Raw genomic sequence first — 20,318 nt, 5'->3', positions numbered from 1 at the left:
TATATACTGAGCACCATATCTATGTGCCAGGGCTGGAGAGAAGAGGTGGAGCAGAGTGGTAACAAGATAAGCTCTCTTATGTCCCTGTCCTCTTTTGTCCAAGTAGCGTGGGGAGTGGATTAGTCAGAATTTTCCATAGAAGCAGCACCAGTAGGATGTGACTACATACAGAGTTTTATAAGGAACTGGCTCATGGGATTATGGAGGCTGTCAAGTCCCAAGATCTGCAGAGTGAGTCAGCAAACTGGAGACCCAGGAGGCATGATGGCTTAAGTTTTCCCATCTGAAGCAGGGTTGGGACCCAGCACACTGATGTTCAGTTTGAGTCCAAACACAGAAAAAGCTGAGAGCCCCAGTTTGAAGGCAGTCAGGCAGGAGGAATTCTCCCTTACTCAGGGGAGGCTCAGCCTTTTTGTTCTATTCAGGCCTTCAGCCCATCGGATGGGGCCCACGCACGAGTGTGCTTTGTCTAGTCTACTGATTTAAATGTTAATCTCATCCAAAAAGCATCCTCACAGAAAAGTCCAGAATAATGTCTGCCCAAATATCTGGACATCCCATGGCCCGGTCAAGCTGACGTATAAGATGCGTCACTGGGGGAAGACAGACAGTAAACGTAATGGATAACTAAATTATATGGTATGTTAGCTGTTAAAAGTCATAGGGAAGAAAATAGAGTCAAAAGAAGGGAATCAGATATATGTCGGGGATGGGTTTCAGTTTACAATAGGGCCAGAGTCAGTCTCACAGGGAAGGTGATATTTGCATAAATAGTTGGACGAGGCTTTAGCCATGTGGGTATCTGGGGGAGGCAGACACAACCACCACAAGAGGAAAGAACCAATGCAAAGGTCCTAAGGCTGGAATGTGCCTCCAAAGCTCAAGGACCGGCAGGCAGGACAGAGGAGCCGCATGAGTGTGGGGAAAGTAGTTGGGTACCAGGTGGGAGGGGAAGAGGCAGAGAGAGAGGCAGAAATCATGAAGGCTGTTGAGAGGACTTTGGCTTTTGTCCTCAATGAAATGGAAATCACCAGAGAGTTTTGAGCAGAGCAATGACATGATGTGGTCTTCCTTTATGAGAATCACTCTGGCTGCGGTATTGAGACTAGACTGTCAGAGGGTAGGATAAGGTGGAAGCAGGAAGGTCATATTTGAGACTTTGCAATAATTTGCTATTTTATTTATTTATTAAAAAATTTTTTTGGGGGGGGCCATGATGCACGGTATGTGGGATCCTAGCTCCCCCACCAGGGATTGAACCCGCACCCCCTGCATTGTAAGGGCAGAGTCTTAACCACTGCACTGCCATGTCCCAGAGACTTCAGTAATTTGGATGAGAGACGAAGGTAGCTGTGACCAAAGTGACCATAGTGGAGATTCTGAGAAGTAGATTCTGGATTGGAGGTGGGTGACTGAGCAAAGGAGGAGTACAGAATAACTCCTTGGTTCTGGACTTGAGCAAATTATAAGGACGGAGATGCCATCATCGGGACAAGGAGACACTGCAGAAGGAACAGGATTTGGCAGGAAGGCCAGGAGCGCCAATTTAGATACACTGTTTATCCTTAATCAACCTTTCCCAGGGGCTACAATTCATTACTATATGGTCTGTGATGCAGCTGTTGATGTCCTTAGCTTTCCCTCCTCCCTCTGCTAGCTGAGTCTTTTTCTGGTGTCCAGCCTTCAGTGTGCCTTTGCTTGGGAGCATCTTCTCACACTCTCAGTTCAGTACAACACATTGGATAAGTGAGCTGTTTCTCACATATGAGGATGGTGCCTTTGAACCCCAGTCAGCAAGGAGTGAGCTCTGTGCTGTTCTGTCCTGGTGACGGCCTGTGCTGAGTCATCCACTCTGGCCAGCAGCAAACGTTTGTGAAGACAGTCACCATGGATTATGAGTTTGTTCTGTGGCTGGCGGCAAAATTATGTTTGTTAATTTCCCAAGCTAATTGCTCATTCTATCCTGAAACAAGCTGGCCCACAGAGCTACCCCATCTTTGGACCTGGCTTTATCTGTGCCATATTTTATCAAATTGGGGTAATGGATGGAGACACACTGTTTAAGACGGCTGATCTGGGATAGACCCTCTCATATGAGAGTACATTGGAGACCTGCTTTGCTTTTGATGCCAGAGACAGTGCTTGTCACATAAGAGGTGAGTGAACGAATAAGCAAACTAATGTTGAAGTGATAAATAAAAATGAACCTTCTGAGAAAAACAGATTAATCTGGGTATCAGAAATAAACTTACCTACCTAAGATGTTAATAGTTTATCTTGTTTTGATATGTGTATTTCTTATTCTTAAGTGAACAAAATTATCAGACATTTTCTTTTACATTGTCTTTTTTCCTTCATAAGCTTTTTTTCGGGGGGCTTGGTGTCCTCTTTCCCTGACCTCATCATGCCTTTTTTTGTTCCTGTGAATGTGTGCTAAGTCACTTCAGTCATGTCTGACTCTTTGTGATCCTATGGACTGTAGCCCACCAGGCTCCTCTGTCCATGAGATTCTCCAGACAAGAATACTGGAGTGGGTTGCCATGCCCTCCTCCAGGGGATCTTCCCTACCTAGGGACCGAACCTGCATTTCCTGAGGTTCCTGCATTGCAGGCAAATTCTTTGCTGTTGAGCCACTGGGAAAGCCCTTTTTTGTTCCTATTGTCTGTTAAAATGTTTATTGAGCACCTATTAAGTACCAGGTATAATCCTATGTATTTGGAATACATCAGTGAGAAAAGAAAGACCTTTCCTCCAGAGTTTATAAACAGAGAGCAAACAATACACATAATAAATGCATCATACTATAAAAAAGGAGCAGCTCAGTAAAAAGGGATTGGGTGCTGGAGTTTTTAATTAATGTAAAAAGGCTTAAGCAGAACTTTTGGCTGGCTGAAATATTTGACAGATTATTTGGTTAATTCTATTTGATCTAGCCCATCTGTCACATGCTAGCAGCTGATCAGAGTAGAATACGGAGCATCCAGGAGGGCAAAACAGGAACTAGAAGGGGATAAACGCTGCTTTCCCCCCTAACTATCTAACTTGAATTCCGCCACTCACAGGCTGTATAGTTCACTTTCAATTCCAGACACTCTTGACCTTGGCACGTGGTAGAGGATAAGATGCTTGCTGCTGATTAGAATTACAGAATAAAATCCACCAGCTGCAGTCTCAAGTCCCCATTTGATCATCGTGCTGTCTCACCAATCTTAGTTTTTTATTTTAGGTTATCCTTTGTCAGCTCTGGGTCCTTCTGTTTTCCGGCCCACAAAGTTACTTTACGAAATATCATCTGTTCCTTGTTTTTTTTTATGGTGACCCCAAAATAAAAAATTAAAATATGCATACACTGGCCAACATCATAAGAGAAGCTGATAAGTTTCAGAGAGGTAAAATACATAAACATTTTCCACAGTCGGTTTTAAACGATTTCTGTGAATATCTAAGAGGTACCTTTCAAGCATCAGCATTGCAAAGTACAAAATACAATTCTGCAAGTGAAAGTGAAGTGAAGTCGCTCAGTCGTGTCCGACCCTCAGCGACCCCACGGACTGCAGCCTTCCAGGCTCCTCCGTCCATTGGAGAAAGGACAGGCCAAAAGATCAAACTCTTCCCTTCCTCCTGGTACACGGAATGTTCCTCCCAGAATAAACATAGAGACAGGCTGGAGCTGAGCCACTGGGTTTTGGTCCTCAACAGGAGGCCATGTTAGGAGCCCCTCAAGTCTGTACAAGCCTTTCCAGAGGGAACCAATACTAAATAGTAGATACTGTGCTGTTGACTTGTTCAAAAGCCATTTCTCTTGTGGTTCATGGCAGCCATCAGTTTCATAAATTCTGGAATTAATTATTTAATATAAGTTTCCAGACTTTATGTTTGCAGGAGAGGACCACAGGCAAAAAACACATGTTACCCTCTAGTGGTAGAAGGTCCTGTTTGCTGGGGATCAACTCTCTGGCATAAGGGGCAGCACAGCAGAGGGCCTGCACAGCTGGGCACAGGTCAGTCCCGGATTCTGGTCTTGACTCCGCCCCTTATTAACCAAGAGAATATCCACCTCACAGAACAGGTGTCAAGCAACAGGTGCTCCACGCTAATGCCCTTCCTCCCTACACTTCTGCAGGGTATAATTTGAGGTCAACTGCGGTCACTCAAAGTGCACACTTGAGTGACACACACCAGTTACTATTCAGTGAGATGCCACGATGGGACTGATACAACAGTCTCCACCTCCGTAGCTGCTAATTCTTCAGCTGGCCTTTGGACTATGGTCACAGAGTCAGTAAGAGCAAACGTTTTTAGATCCCTAGCCTTTAATGACCCCATGTGATGGTATTAGGGACTCTTTTTAAGGAAGCACTCCTACAGTCTTTTTATGATATCCTAGCCATGCTTAAAAATTATTTATCTGGTATTTTTCTCTTGAAAAAATTTAAATGATCAACGGTCACAAATTCCCAGAGTTTTACTTCATATCATTTTGTAGGATTTTTCTATCATATTGGTCCTTAGAACCTATCTGGCCACAAAAATGGGCTTCCCAGGTGGCGCTAGTGGTAAAGAACCCACCTGCCAATGCAGGAGACGTGAAATGGGGTTCAACTCTGGAGTCAGGAAGATCCCCTTGAGGAGGGCAAGGACACCCACTACAGTATTCTTGCCTAGAAAATTCCATGGACAGAGGAGCCTGGGGGCTATGACCCATAGGGTTGCAGAGAGTTGGACACCCTGAAGGGACTTAGCATGCACACACACATAGGACATTGATGGACAGGAGGGATGTTTAGGTTTTTAAGCTTTCACAGCATGATGGCGCTGTGGATGGTGGGAACATGCACGTCCTCCTCCCTTTCCTTCTTCCCTTGTTCCCCCTCATCCTCAGAAGTCCCTGCACTATGTGAGGGCCTGGCAGAGCCTGCATGGAGGTGTAGTTTCAAGGGAACTTTCATATAAAGTTCTATGAACCTCTGGTTTCTGATAATAAAGGGAAAGAGCATTTGAAACAGGGAAAAGAAAGTAAGGTTGAGAAGACCTGACTGCCATTCAGATTTTCCTTTCAAAATGCCTATACTTTTTTGGAAAACTGCGACCTTATTATAATTAATAACTCCTTAGTTATCATTTGACCCTTTTCCAGGGTCAGTGGAAATCAACCAAGAGCAAGAAAGCACTGAATACAAAAGAAGGAGTGGAGGGGAGAGAAGAGTTTGTCCTGCAGGAAAAGGACGCTGAGAAGGTGAGGTCCGAATCTGGCATGCCCATGGGATTCCAGGGCTAATCCTAGACCTGATTTCACAGAATCAGCCTTGTGTTGGGTCAGAGTACCCCGGGCCACCAAGTCTGGTGGGGCAAAGCCAAGTGGGAACCAGAGGCTTGTGCTCTGGACTGGGAAGAGCCCAGCTGATCATTCGGGGTCTCTGGCAAGTTCTGAAACTGAACATCTGTGAGCTTTGATCTCTCCATCTGTAGATGGAGTATAACATTACTACCCTTGTGCTCTAGTGTGACACTGTGAAAATTAATAGGCGATAAAAGAATTTTGAGATTAACTAAAAAGTCCCTTATAAATTTTCACACAAAAGGCCATCAGTACTTATGCCATTTATGTTAGGACTGGGAGGGGGGTGGCTCAGAACTGGGAAATCTGTTTATTATTTCTATATGCCATTTTACTCATGTCAAATTATCTTCCTGACTTCACAAAATAAGTGCCGTCCCTCCTCTATTGGCCGTCTCATTGTCAAAAACAGCATTTGTGCCTTGCATTTTGCATTCAGAGGCTTCTCTGATGGCTCAGAGGTAAAGAATCTGTCTGCAGCACAGAAGATGCAGGAGACACAGGTTTGATTCCTGGATTGGAAGATCCCCTGGAAGAGGGCATGGAAACCCACTCCAGTATTCTTGCCTAGAGAATCCCATGGACAGTGAAGCCTGGTGGGCCACAGTCCACGGGGTGGCAAAGAATTGGACATGACTGAGCACAGCACACACATTTTAGATTCATTCAGAAGAATCTTCACAGTAGAATATCATAAAGAATGATTTTCAAAGGCAGTGAAAGAAAATCAACTTCGGTTAAGAACAGTTTGGGTCCAAAGAAGCAACGGGATGTGGACCCTGAGAATAACACGCTCCATCCTTCATCTGTAACAGGGACAGCTCCAGCTGTCCACAGGCAGCTGCTGAGTGGTCCCAACACCATACTGTCCGTGGGGTTTTCTTAGACAATTCTTCCCTGGGTTGGGAAGATCCTCTGGAGGACGGAATGGCAACCCACTCCAGTATTCTTGCCTGGAGAATCCCATGGGCAGAGGAGCCCGGTGGAGGACAGTCCATGGGGTCTCAAAGAGTCGGACACGACTGAGAGACTCACTTTCACTCAGAGAATTCTACGGTGCTGTCACATCACAGCTCTTGGTCAGGCGCACATGCGTTGCTCGCACTGCACCCAGTTCCACGTAAAGCTACCCCCACGCTTGACTGACACTCACAACACATATGCTCAGTCCCATATGGCTCCAACTTGATTTTTCTATTTGTAAAACACCAGGGAAACATGTTAGATGGAGATGAAAAGCAAGGTGTTTACAAACTGGTAAAGAAATACGATATTTATCCTGTCAGTTGAAATGAACCTGGCAGATGTATTTTTGGTTAAAATTAAAATCGTGAGCCCTATCAGGTTACCCCTGGCGATGCTGCCAGATGCACAGCGTGTGTCTGACAAAGAGGCACCCCTTGGTCATTTGAGCCAGACTGTGGGTTCCAACAATTCATGACAGGGGAGCTCATTACAAGGGCTTGCCTAAGGGGAGGGGCGTCAAGTATTGAATACACAGAAGCAGACTCATGAAAAGTGGTACAGAAATGAGTCTTTTCTACTTTTCCCGACCCACAAACATCCTCACTGTCAGGGGAGCATTCTGAAAGGAAAACAAATGGAATCAATCACCTTCAATTTTGGTCTGCAAAAACTGTTCTCAATTCGGACTAGCCAACAACATGCTTCCACGGACATAGGCATGGGAATGGTTCTGAGTTTCCCACTATGCTCTCTGGACTCGTCTTCCCACTGAACTTTCATAACTCCAAACAGAAGTAGCCTGCATGTGTCCAGAAGACCTACAGGAAAGACACAGCAGAGAACCTATAGGGCTTTTTCTAGGGTATGCTCTTTTGGTTTTATTCAGGCTCCTTTCGAATATAGTTTATTAGGATAGTCCACTTTTCTTATAACTGAACAAGGAACTGGTGGTTCCTGATGTGAAAACAATACTTCTGGCAATCCCAGAGGAAGATCTCTAATCTGTCTACAAGCCCAGCCTCTCTAAGGACTCCGTGGGCCCACGATGGAGGCTGGATATCTGAGAATGTGACTTTGAGGGATCCTGGAGCTCCATGCAGCTTTGAATTTCCATCTTTTCACACCTTCCCTTTATGGGCTAGTATTTGGTTCTCTGGCTCAGGTGCCCAAGCCCGTCTCATCCCATCATAATAAAGAATTCCAGTTAAACTGCATGCTTTGTCATCACCTTATCTGCACCTAATAGGGCGAGTCAACTGTTCGTTATATCTCTGGAGTGTGGCCACTTGCATCCCAACAAAGTCCTTTACATTGACATGTATACACATGACATCTTAGGAAGCCAAAAGATTCTCACAGAACTGTCTATAAGAACTGGAAAGCAAACAAAGGAGGGAAAAGAAGAATTAAGTAAAAGAGCTGTATGCTGTGTACCTTGGGGTACACAGATTTGAGAAAAATCTAGGGGATAGTAACCCCCTTGCCAATAAAATGATCTGAAAAAGACAAACAACAGGATATAAAAATGGGGACTTTTCTGGTGGTCCAGTGGTTAGGAATCTGCCTTTCAGTTCAGGGACGCAGGTTCACTCCCTGGTCAGGGAACTAGGATTCCCCAGCTAAGCACATGTGCCACAACTAGAGAGCCTGCGTGTAGCAACTACAGAGCCCATGAGCTCTGGAACCCATGAGCCACAGCTAGAGAGAAGCCCCACACCACAACGAAGAGCCACGTGCTGCAACAAAGACTCACAGCTAAAAATAAATAAATATATATTTAAAAAAATTACTTTTAAAAGGATACAACAAATATGTATGATAAATTTCATAAAGAATAAATATGTCAAAATCCCCAGTTAACAGACTGAACTCTGGGTAATAGTTCTGCAACTTCAAAGGGAATGAGCAAAAGCCCCATGCACCTGGGACTATTCATACAAACACATTTGAATGAGGGAAATGAAAGACTCCTTTTATTTCCTGAAAGGGAATAAAAGTTTATTTAGTTAATAATAAAAATAAATAGGAGCAATTAAAATGCTTTTTTCTCCCTGAAATACATTAATGTTAAAGTGTTAAGAAGTAGACCACTTAAGCTTACCTTCTGGCCTAGCTTAAAATGTGAGCAGACTAAAGTTGCTTATTATTAAAATAAAAGTAGTTATTGACTGAATTAAAAAATAAAACAACAATCTGTCGTTTAAACAAAACACATTTAGCACCACGTCAGTTATAATAGGTAGGATGGGAGAGGACTGTCTAAGATTTAACCCACTTAAAGACAAGAGCAGAGATACCTGGGCTTCTTCCTGTGTTAGATGCAATTTCATAGACTTGAATCCTACTTATCTTGCAAGACTTGGTTAGAGGGGCCCCTTCTCTGTGACTCTGTCTCCAACTTCTCCAACCTTCAGGTAGTGTTCAAGATTGCCACCTACGAGCACCCATCAGCTCAGCAGAGATTACGATGTACCCCCTTTAGATTGACCTTTTGGCCTCATAAGACCTCGAACTCTTGAAGAAAGCAGCTGTTGGTGTTTCCAAACACAGCTAATCAAATTATGAATATGATATCTCTATTATAATGACAAAGGTATGGATTAGGAAGAGGACATTTCAGGTCCATCATTCTTTTCCCAGGACTTGGTCCTCCAGTATGATTGGGATATTGGATTTGTTGTGGGAGAGGAGTTTGGGGGAGAGGACTCACAGGCAGAAACAGTGCAGTGCAAAGGGCCTTAAAGGCTATCCTGCGGAGCCTATAGACTTGATTGCGCAGGTCATGGGAAACAATGGCAGGATTCCAGACTAATTTTGTTTTCTATTTGTTCACTTTGTTTTGTAACAGTTCCTATGATGAGAGAATGGGGAACAGGTTGGAGGAGAAGTTTTGAGGCAGAGAAATCAGTTTTAAGAGGCTAAACCAATAGTGTTTGTCAGTGAGTGGTGGCATTTTTTTTTCTTCTTACATCTTCTTTTTATTTTAGTTTTTTAAAAGGCATGCTTGTAATACCTTTACTTAAAAAATTTAAAAAGCAGGTGATCTTTTTCTATCTTTCCCCTTCTTTCTCTTTTCAACTTTTTTTCTTTTTCTCACCTTCCTTTATCCCTTCTTCCTCTTCCTCTCCTTTCTTCTCTCTCTTCTTTCTTTTTACTTCCTTCCCTCTTTCTCATACTTCTCCCCTCTTTTTTTCCTGCACTAGAGCCCTGGGAATGGAGCAAAGGTTTTCCATAGATTCTTGTGGTCAGAGTGTTGTCAGGATTCAGAGATGGGTTAGACATGAGGGGGTGAAGGAAAAGAAGTCAGGTGATGGGGCGGAGTGTTTGGAGTTCCAACACCTGAGACAAAGAACCAGAAGGGAGAACACAGTTTCTGTGTGTGGCTCTGAAAAAAGTGGATTTACAGCTCGTGCAGGGTTAATCCAGACCCAGGATTAAGGAGTAAGGTCTGGAGTCTGGAGATGGACAGTTGGTACCACGAGTGTAGGGGTGACCGATACTATCAGGGACGTGGCTGAAATCGACCAGGGACAGACTATACTCAAGAAAATCCTCTTTGGCTGACAAAGAATGAAATTTTGAAGGAATATATACATGTAAAGGGCAGAGGAAGGAAGAGAAGTCAGACAAAGAAATTAAATGAAACAGACAACTTAGAAAGAATAAAGTTCACTCCCAAGCGAAGGAAAAACTTTGAGGAGAAGGACAGTCATTGATAAAAATTCTTTAAGGAAGGTGAATGGAATGAGGACAATTAGGAAGATACCACGCCAACGAGAAAGGCTTTTCTGGTAAAATGATAAGGAGAGAGGACAGATGAAGGAGACTGAGCAGTGACAGAGAAGTGACAGAGAGGAAGGACAGAGTCTTCCTAAGATATCTGCTAGCAAAGCGAGGAAAGAGATGGTACAGGTGGTCAAGGAAGCCGTTTTTACTTTTTAAAGGAGAGAGAAATGATTTGGTTTGCAGATTAAACAGGAGTCAGTAGGGAGAGAAAGAAAGGAATGATTGATCAGATAAGTTTCCAAAAAAATTAGAAGGAGGTCAAATAAATAAGAAAACTTATAATGCTATCAGATTAAAAAAAGTATCCTGAATAAAACTCCACCAAGGATCATTATAGGATTGTGAAAGACACAACCTATCTAAAATAGTAAATATTTATGTCCCAAGCAACATAAAAAATATATATGATAACAGTGAGGAAGTTGCAAGAAGAAATAAAGCTAGTAATTGCATAACAAACTCTGTTCAAGACATGCCTGAATAAAGAACAGAGATAAAGCTGAACAAAGAAGAGAAACAAAAATGAAAATTGCAATAACCGGTATATGAGACAACCTGAACGACAGAATTGAAAATATTTTCTTTTCAATAGAAATAGGTGTACCATCAATATCTATCACATATGGGAGACAAAGTCATATTTAATAAACACATACGCATAGCATTCATGTTGTTGTTTAGTTGTTAAGTTGTGTCCAACTCTTTTGAGACCCCATGGACTGTAGCCCACCAGGCTCTTAGGATTTCCCAGGCAAGAACACTGGAGTGGGTTGCCATTTCTTTCTCCGGGGAATCTTCATCACCCAGGGATCGAACCCATGTCTCCTACATTGGCAGCTGGATTCTTTACCACTGATCCACTAGGGAAGCCCAACAATACTCATAAATATTAGAAAAACAATATCAACTTAATTCTATTTAAGCAATATTATATGAGTAAAAATTTTTTCTCATAAACAATAGCAATAAAATAGGCAAGCCATGACCCAACCCCTGTGGGTTAAATTTCTTTAGAATTTCACCTCTTGAAACAATCCTTTCACCCCATCTCTTCAGTATTTCTCCTTAAGCTTAGCTGAGGACATTGGAGGGTGTTTGTTCTGCATAAAGAGTGATTATTATTTGATGATCTTCTCTACTCATTCTACTTTATAAACACACAAAAAATGTTTTATATGTAGGCTAACATTTATTGGAGAATAGAATAAAAAATTAAGATATGGATCATAAGAATCTATGATCAACCAAAAGTAACTCAAAAATAGAAGAATGCCCAATTAAATAGTGCCATATATAATTATCAGATACAGTATATGTCCCTTAAAATTACACTATTAAAATTTGCTTGATATGAGAAAATGTGAATATTTAATTATGTTCTAGGGAAAAGCAGAAAAAATACTTTGACATAGACCTGAGGAGGGTGTGAAGTAATGTAAGTCATTTGAGCATGGGGTTTATTACCTTTAGAATTTCTTAAATTCACTTTTTTAAAAACAAAACCAAAAAAAATCAGGGACAAAATGGAATGATGTTCATCCTCTTAGAGGTCAAGAAAATGAGAAGGTCATGGAAATTTCAGCAAATGTACTCTTTTTAAATGAGCTAAATCTATCTTGAAGTCCCATTATTAATAAAATAAATGTTCCACGTAGGAAAAAACCAAACAAGATTAAAACCACGTAAAACCTTTCAGAGCAAAAAGAAAAAAAAAAAAAAGATCACAGGTGAAATTTGGGGTGACACACACATTGGGAGATCTTATAAGCCAATTATCTTGATGTTCAGGTGGGAAGAACATAATTTAATTAGCATTTTAAAGAAAATTAAAAGGAACCAAAAAGCCAAACGAAAGACAGACTGAGGTGATAAATTCATAATTAGAATTAGAAAAACCTGGCGTTCAATTTTTTTTTTTTTGCTTTATTGAGGGATACCAGACAAGTAATCTCTGTGCTTTATTCCTTATCTATATGGAAATAATAATACTTATTTTTATAGGCCAGGATATGATTATGCTAAGGTCTTCCTATGGTCTTGTTGAGCGTGAATCTCCTTTTTGCCAGAGAATATCTATCCAATAAGTACAGAGAGAAGACTCTCCTCTTACAGTCGCACTGAGATTCTCTCACTGTAAAAAGCAATTGGGGTTGACTTTCCATGTACTCTTTGTTTCCACAAAGATAAGAGAAGGTTCCCAGGTATTCATTTAATAAGTGATCTGGGGAGAAGGTCTTAATCATCTTGAATGTCTCGGGTTCTGTTGGCTTTAGATGGTTAACTCACTCAGTCTCTTACTGAGCACCTACTATGGCCACTGGACACAGGGCTGGGTGTTCATCACTCAGCAGTACTGAATAATCACATTCTATTATATTAATCCCTGCCTGGTACTGACTGGCAGTCACTGAAGGCATTACTCACAACCTAAGTCAACAATCCAAGTGTTGTGGTGCCAGGGGCAACCTAAGAACATGATGAGTCAATCAATCTAGGGAAAACAACGAAGTTTAGAGTAACCTGACTGGAAATAAAGATATTAATAACAAATCAAAGGAAATAAAGGTGGTTTCAGGACATGTCGTAACACCACAGGCAGCCCTGTATTTCAGTTTCACTCCTTTGTCGCTACCTTCTTACTAATTAACACCTACTTTCTAACACTTTCAGGGCCTTGGGGCTACAAATGATGGACAAAAACACAAAGAAGAAAATAAGCGCAGAGTGGTTCAGGGAAGTCATCTGCTAAAAAGTCCCCAGGTGCACGGCCACGTCCCTGGCTGACAACCTCCTCTCTCCTGACTGATATAAAAAAGGAGATATGCTGATCCTTCTCGGCTCTCTTTCTTCCCATTGCTCTTCTGTGACTCAACCAAGAGAGTACTCCAATCCATACCAAATACATTTCCAGATATCAACAAAGGAAAGTTGACTGGAAAGATCAGAAACAAAAGTCCTGTCTCAAACACAGATCACTGAATGCTGTGACTCTTTGGTTGCTTGGGCTTCCCTGGTGGCTCGGCGGTAACGAATCTGCCTGCCAATGGAGGAGACGAGGGTTCAATCCCTGATCCAGGAAGATCCCCTGGGAAAGGAAATGGCAACTCACTCCAGTATTCTTGCCTGGGAGATCTCATGGACAGAGGAGCCTGGTGGGCTACAGTCCTTGGGGTTGCAGTCTGACACAACTTAGCAACTGAACAACAACAACATTTAAAAAAAAAAAAAGATGATTCAGTCTCAGGTACAGTATTAGAGAATTACAAAATGATTCTGAATGTCTCTGTCCCAGACCAGAGAAATCCTGTCAAAAGAGAAAAAAGAAAGGCAAGAGTTCTCATTTTCCCACAAAACATATTTTAACGATAATGAATTATCCAGTATGTCTCTATAAAAAGATCCTTCAGATTCTAAAAATGTCAAGTAAATTTTTATTGATGACTGTTTACTATAGCCATTATCAGTTTCAGATAGGTAAGCTATGATATATATATATATATTTTTTTTGTTTTAAATGAATGGCATATGCAGTTAAAATTCATTTGTAGTTGTTGCTCAGCCACTCAGTTGTGTCCAACCCTTTTGCAACCCATGGACTGTAGTCTGCCAGGCTCCTCTATCCATGGGATTTCCAGCAAGAATATTAGAGTGGGTTGCCGTTTCCTTCTCCAGGGGATCTTCCTGACTCAGGAAGGATCAAACCCATATCTCCTGCATTGCAGGTGTATTCTTTACCACTGAGTCATCATGGAAGCTCTAAAATTCAGTAGGGACTCAAAGTTAACAATATATTTATAACCTCTTTATAGGACTTGGAGCTACATTCCCCCGTTTTAAATAATGATAATGTTTTAGCTGTACCTTGGTTTTTATTACTTGTAGTTTGCCCTCTCTGTGCTTCATTTGCTGTCAGGTTGGTAACATGTGAAGTTTCAAATTATATCCTTGTTCCTGTTCCAACTTATGACTTTCCAAAAGGAACACTAAACACATTCAACCGTAAGCTATCCAGCCAAAGGAAATGATGGGACTCCTGCTGTTTGAACCACTGAAATCCAATTTGGGGGAGGCGCTGCCCATTATCCTATATAGAGAATCCAGATGGACGAAGATGGGATCAAGCCTGAAGTTCTTCTGTACTGCAGTCACTTCGGTTCTAACTGTGAAATTACCAGTTTTAGAGGACTGATGCTGGACACTCACAACAATGGCACCGCCTCAAGAAAGTACCACTCTTCACAATTTACATGAAAACTCTATATAGGGAAATCTAATTGGAATATTTTTCAACAGCATTTAAATACCAGGCCAGCTGGATCTCCACAGCCCATGTGAATTGAATGAGCACACTTCTCAGAACCTGTATTCTATCATCACTGAATGCTTGAGCTGCATCTGTCACCCAAATCCGGCCGTGCTCGTTTCTTGTCATTCACTCTGAACATCCAGAAACGAAACATTCAGTGGTAGCCTCAGAGGCACTCGTTTTGTGACAGCGTGCAGCAGTGAGACGGCATCCTTGAAATGAAATGCCTTCCTAACCCCACGCCCCTGCTCTTCCTCTAACTTTCCCTTTTCCAAATTCCCCTGAAGAACACTTTTTCAAGGTGAATCTGACGTGGCTGATCCACAACTTACATTTTAGCAGTTATACCTTCAACTGATATCTCAATTCATACCATATAAATCTCCCAATATCAAGTTCTTTTTTTTTTTTTAAGATAACAGTACCACTAAATAAAAATGTCATTTCACCCTGTTCTTCTGTTCCCTTCCTCTACTACTGGAATCTATTAACCTAGCTTTTATTTCTCAAACCAACACAAAGTGTCAGAAGCCGGAGCTGGTCTTTTTTTAATCAAACGTGACATCAAATAAAATATAGTTAAGACCACAACGAGTCATAAAAGCAAAGACACATCAACTCTCAAGCTCCCTGAAGCTTTTAGAATCTTGTTGAGGGGATGGAAAACATGCACAAAAAGTAACGGTGGGATGTTCCTAAAATGTCATGTAAACCAGTTACTTCTGTGTTGACAGAAAGTACTGTAACGGTGCTGGGAAGTTCAAAGCTATGAAGAGACCATCAGAAGGCATGTTGAATATGTTCCTTAATAGAGGAGAGTAGGTAGGAAAGTTCAAACCATGGTCATGGTGGTAAAGAGCGCAGTAATTACAAAGATAAGTGCAAAGTACAGAAATATATAAATCATGATAAATAACATCACCCAGACCCTATTTTTCCAAAGTATTTTCTCCTACAAATGAGCTAATGATAGATGCAGAAAGGCCAAATGCTGTGACTGCTATATAGCAGGGGATCCAGTAAATGTTTGGTTAAAAAAAAAAAAGACCCAAGAAATAAATTAATAGAGTGGAGGAAATTAAAGAGGGCTGGAATATGTAAAGTAAACAGGGTTTAACAAAGATCTGAAGTAACTACTTAACAGGCAAATTTACCTAATAAGTGATTCCAGATATAGAAACACTAATCCTGGCAGCAGTTAATCTACCAAAAACCTGACAAGAACATTCTTTTTTCCTTTTCAGTTTATGAAAAGAGGTAATCGTCCAGGAAGAAGTACATTCTCTAGGTGTTTGCTGCCAGCTGGGGGGAAGCAAAGTGGGAAACAGAAGGGGGAAAGCATGTGTGTGTTTTCTTCTCTCCATTAGCTTGGGAAATGCATCTTCACTAAAAAAAAATTGTCATCAGTAAGATGCTCTCTTGTTCAACTTAGGAGAGGGGCTGGAAGACATTAAGTGGTGAATATGGGTCTTTATTATTCTGGCAATGTTGGCCTGTTCATGTTCAAAATTTATGTTTTAAAATCTCTGGAAGGCACAGTGCATTTCAATTAGTGAGACTATACAGTAGTTTGTCTTCTCCTAAAAATAATTATGTAAAATTTATTCTGAGTTATTTGTAATTTTAGTACTTAGGGAAGTGTCTGCATTTTCAATTAAGAGCTAAGTATACAAATTAAAAGTGCTGCACAGTGTAGCTTAAATCCAGCCCTCACTGGCCGGTGCACATAAACACTAATATCAAATGATGGTTTTGTCATGTGATCCAACCCGCAGCACATACAAATATAGAACATGACCATAAAAAGTAACGGACCATGCCCTCTGCTAAGTAATTTATGACAGCGGATCCAGACTGGAATGCCAGCTGGAATTACCTTCTCCCTGTCTGCTATTTTCGCATATACAGCTTTGTACAGATGATAGAAGCTACGTCTTGCAGAGAGGACTCACGTTAAGGCTGCTGAAATGACGAACAAGTAGCAAACCCAAAGGCTAAAACATGTTTGGCTTTTAAAAAGATTTGTTGAATGATGTTAAACCTCTTTTAAAATCAATTTTTGAATCAGGCTGTAAGAGAAAAACTTGTAACCCTACCAATTTTGAAATTTCAGATTTATGGTGTCTAGCAAACAGATAGGAAGCTTTACAGTGGAGAATGAAAAATAGTTGATAATCATGTTATGAAAAATGCAATGTAATCCCAAAACTTGACTAAAGGGAGAATGAAAAATTCCCTAGCCATATACATAGCCCTAACCTCTTTGCAGAATTTGCCATTGAGGCAGTCTGGAACTGTAACAAATTTAGTATGAAATAGTGGATAAAACAAAGGATATTATCCTTCTTTATTAACCTTTACCCCCTTGGATAATCCCCCAAATCCCATGTGTGTGATAACCACCTCACTTCCTTTGGGCAGTCATTCATTATCTAATTCATGTCTTACACAAAGAGAAATGAGCTAATGTGCCTTATCAGATTAAAAAAAAAAAATAGTCACCATGAGGGATGTCCAACAGGACAGGATCTTAGCAAATCCCTTCTGCCTCCATAGTCCTGGGTTTCTAAATACCTATAAAGCTACTAACCCACAGTCACAGCTCACAGGCTCATTCACAGCTTTATGTTGCTAAAGCAAACAGTCTGGGCAGAAGAATGACAGCATTACCCTCCTTTCTGATTATCCTCCTCTCTGCATCCTGATAAACTAATGATTTGCTTTCCTGTTGGGATTCAGCCCCGACTGGGTAGCTTCAAGCTGTCAACTCAAGCAGACCCTGATGATATCACACAAACCTCTTCCTCTCCTTCCTTCCCGGGTGCTTCATTCTTCATGAACCAGCATCAACATACAGCCTACACATGGAGCCCGGGTGTAATTACCAAGGCAATTTTCTGGCCCTGGAAAGGCTCATGTGAAAAGCAAAGGCTTCTTTTTGCCTCACTTCTCCAAATACAACACAAAATGCTATTCAGAAAGCTGCTGGTTACAAAAAATTCAATCCTGTAAGTCTCTGTAACCTGTTTTTACCTGCTCATCATAGATTGTACTTGGGCAGACATTTCAATTGGGTTTAAGCCTATCTCTTCAGAAATTAAAAGCATGCATTGCCTTTGAGTGCTTTTGAGTTGATAGTTAAGAGAACCACCCACTTAGTAATATCAATGAGTCCAAACTTATGCATATTTATGAAGTGAGACAGTTAATTTGGAAAAGGCCATAAAGTGAGTCACTGATTAGGTTCTAAGATGCTACTCCTTTTTGAAACTCTGAACACTGGGAAATACTATTGTCAAATGAAAACATAACTGACCATGACACAAAAGATGAAAACTTGTTACCTTTTATTTCTCTTGCAGTTTTATTTTTCTGTTTTCCAGATAAATGTAGAATTACATACTTAAAAAACCATTAAAAAGACTTGCTCAACACATATAAATAACAGCAGTTACTTAACAGAATATTTTCTTGATACTTTTACATGAAGACAGAAAGCTTTAAGGCAATATTTTAAAGTAGGCATTTCACTTTGTATTAGGGCCAGAATTGCTGTATTGCATTATGTTACCTGTCATATGCCCCCTAACAATAGAACTTGGCAGTACTCATTGTGGCCAAATCTTTTAAGATTCAGCAATCGTGACTAAGCTATGCTGTGACATTTTCTGGGCAGGGACTTAAGGAACACTTGGGAGTTTGTCTTTGTTCATTCGTTTGCTTTTTCTTTACAATTTCCAGACCTGCCACTAGCCCCACCTAATTTACTCAAGGCATGTTCTGAGATCAAAGTCACATGACTACTTTGCTTGCCATTTCAAAATATTGGACAATAATTTGACACCTTGTGTTAAACAATACAGAGGCAAAAAAACGGGGGGGGGGATGAACTCACTCTAATTAAAAGAAATGTTGAGATCTCTCTATATATGTATCTACATCTCTAGATCTCTCTATACTCAAGTACAGTGAAAACAAATTCAGTGGTTAGATTTGAAAGTTTTCTTGTCTTTCTCTGGATGCCTCCTAGGGGATTAGCCCAGAAAAACCCACTTGAGAGTTCAGAAAGATATTTCCACTAAGACAGACTTCATTTTAGTCAAGCCAACTTACCCACTCTGGCAGACTGGCTAAATGCTCACCAAATCCATGAATTTCTCCTTCCCAGCATACAGGCTGATTAAATTTCCCAGCCACCCTTGCCACTACAAGTGTCCAAGAGATTGAATGAAGGCAGAGGTGACATATGCCACTTCCAGGTCTGACCCATAAAACCTTTCCAGGAATGATCCTGCATTGTCTTTCCTGAGTCAGTGGCCAAGGACTTGGAGTCAGGAAGGGGCTAAAAGATAGAAGATGCCCGGTCCCTGAATGACCATATGGAAGACTGTCAATCAAAAACACCACAGCAGACCTCAGGCAAGCAAGAAAAATGAGAATTAGGCACTTCTGCTTAAAGCAGTTGGACTAACCTAACTAGTACTAAAGTCTCATATTCAATCACTTGACCTTTGCATATTTTTTCTCATTCAATCCTCACAATAACTCTATGAGATAAGAACTATTATCCCTATTAAAAATAAGGAAACATGGGCTAAGAGAATTTAACTGCTTTCTTAAGTGGGTAACTTGACAAGTTGGTTTAGTTAGAGTGGCTCAGTTCAGTGGGAGTTTCTTGTGGACTTTATCAGATTAATTTGCCAGTAGCCATCCAGGAAAAAAAAAAAAAGATCCTTTTTGTTTTTCTTGCATTTGGATTCACAAAGCTAAAGAGTAGAAGATCTGGGGTTCAAATCCAGGTAGGCACAAGTCCAAAGATTCTACCCTTGACCACCCTCACAAATTAATATATATATATATTTTTAATCTCAAACCTATGGGCATAAACCCATAAATAATTGGAATCTCTCAGTGTACCTAAGTAATTAGCTTAAGTACTAAGGTTAACTACTAGGCTTTCTTGGTTGGTTTAAGATTAATAAATTATCAACAAATTGGATTACTGCCCCACAGCTTAGAAAATCCTTACTGAGTGCGTGCTCTGGCAGAGCACTGTGCTGGGCCATGCATATCACTAGCTGGAGGAATGGACAGAAGAGGTCTCTCATCCTCCTTTCTCTTCTCATTTCTCAGACTCTTTAAATAATGAAAGGACAAAAAATTAGTTTTAGATTCCTGCTCAGTGCACAGGAAGGCACTATCTCTTTATTTTTTTAAAAATAATGATTTATGTATTTGGCTGCCTCAAGTCTTAGTCGCAGTACACACACAGGGTCTTTGTTGCATCATGTAGAATCTTTCATTGAGGGGCACGGATTTTCTAGCTATGGTGAGTGCGGGCTTCTGAGCACATGGGCTCAGTAACTGCACAGCATGTGGGACTTTAGTTCCCCAATCAGGGATCGAACCTGCGGCCCCTGCATAGCAAGGTGAACTGTTAACCACGAGGCCACCAGGGAAGTCCCAATATTTCCTTTTATTTATTTATTTTTTAAAGTAATTTATTTATTTTAATTTGGAGGCCAATTATATTACAATATTGTGGGGGTTTTTGCCATACACTGACACTAACCCCATCCCATACCCCCCTCCCACCTCCCTCCCCATCCCATCCCTCTGGGTTGTCCCAGTGCACCAGCTTTGGTTGCCCTGTTTCATGCATAGAACTTGGACTGATCAATGTATACTACCATTTCACATATGGTAGTAAGAATGTTTCAATGCTATTCTCTCAAATCATCCCACCCGCACCTTCTCCCACAGAGTCCAAAAATCTGTTCTTTATATCTATGTCTCTTTTGCTGTCCCGCATATAGGGTCATTGTTACCATCTTTCTAAAGTCCACATATATGCATTAATATACTGTATTGGTGTTTTTCTTTCTGACTTACTTCACTCTCTATAATTGGCTCCAGTTTCAT

General features: G+C 41.0%; 1 protein-coding gene and 1 long non-coding RNA gene across 2 annotated transcripts in view; one reads left to right on the top strand and one right to left on the bottom strand.

Annotated features, from left to right (window-relative positions):
* The window catches only part of CAP2 (cyclase associated actin cytoskeleton regulatory protein 2), a 135,471-nt gene that overhangs the window by 57,877 nt on the left and 57,276 nt on the right, over nt 1-20,318 (bottom strand). The gene's annotated exons all lie outside the window — the stretch shown is intronic.
* LOC129645479 (uncharacterized) lies at nt 1,504-15,441 on the top strand. The gene is made up of 3 exons (XR_008711368.1): nt 1,504-2,156; nt 5,138-5,236; nt 12,761-15,441. It is a non-coding gene; the product is annotated as an uncharacterized LOC129645479 (long non-coding RNA).

This window comes from Bubalus kerabau, chromosome 3, assembly GCF_029407905.1.
Source record: "Bubalus kerabau isolate K-KA32 ecotype Philippines breed swamp buffalo chromosome 3, PCC_UOA_SB_1v2, whole genome shotgun sequence".
Lineage (NCBI taxonomy): Eukaryota > Metazoa > Chordata > Mammalia > Artiodactyla > Bovidae > Bubalus > Bubalus kerabau.
Note: the sequence above shows the minus strand (reverse complement) of the source record. Positions and strands in the feature narration are given on the sequence as shown.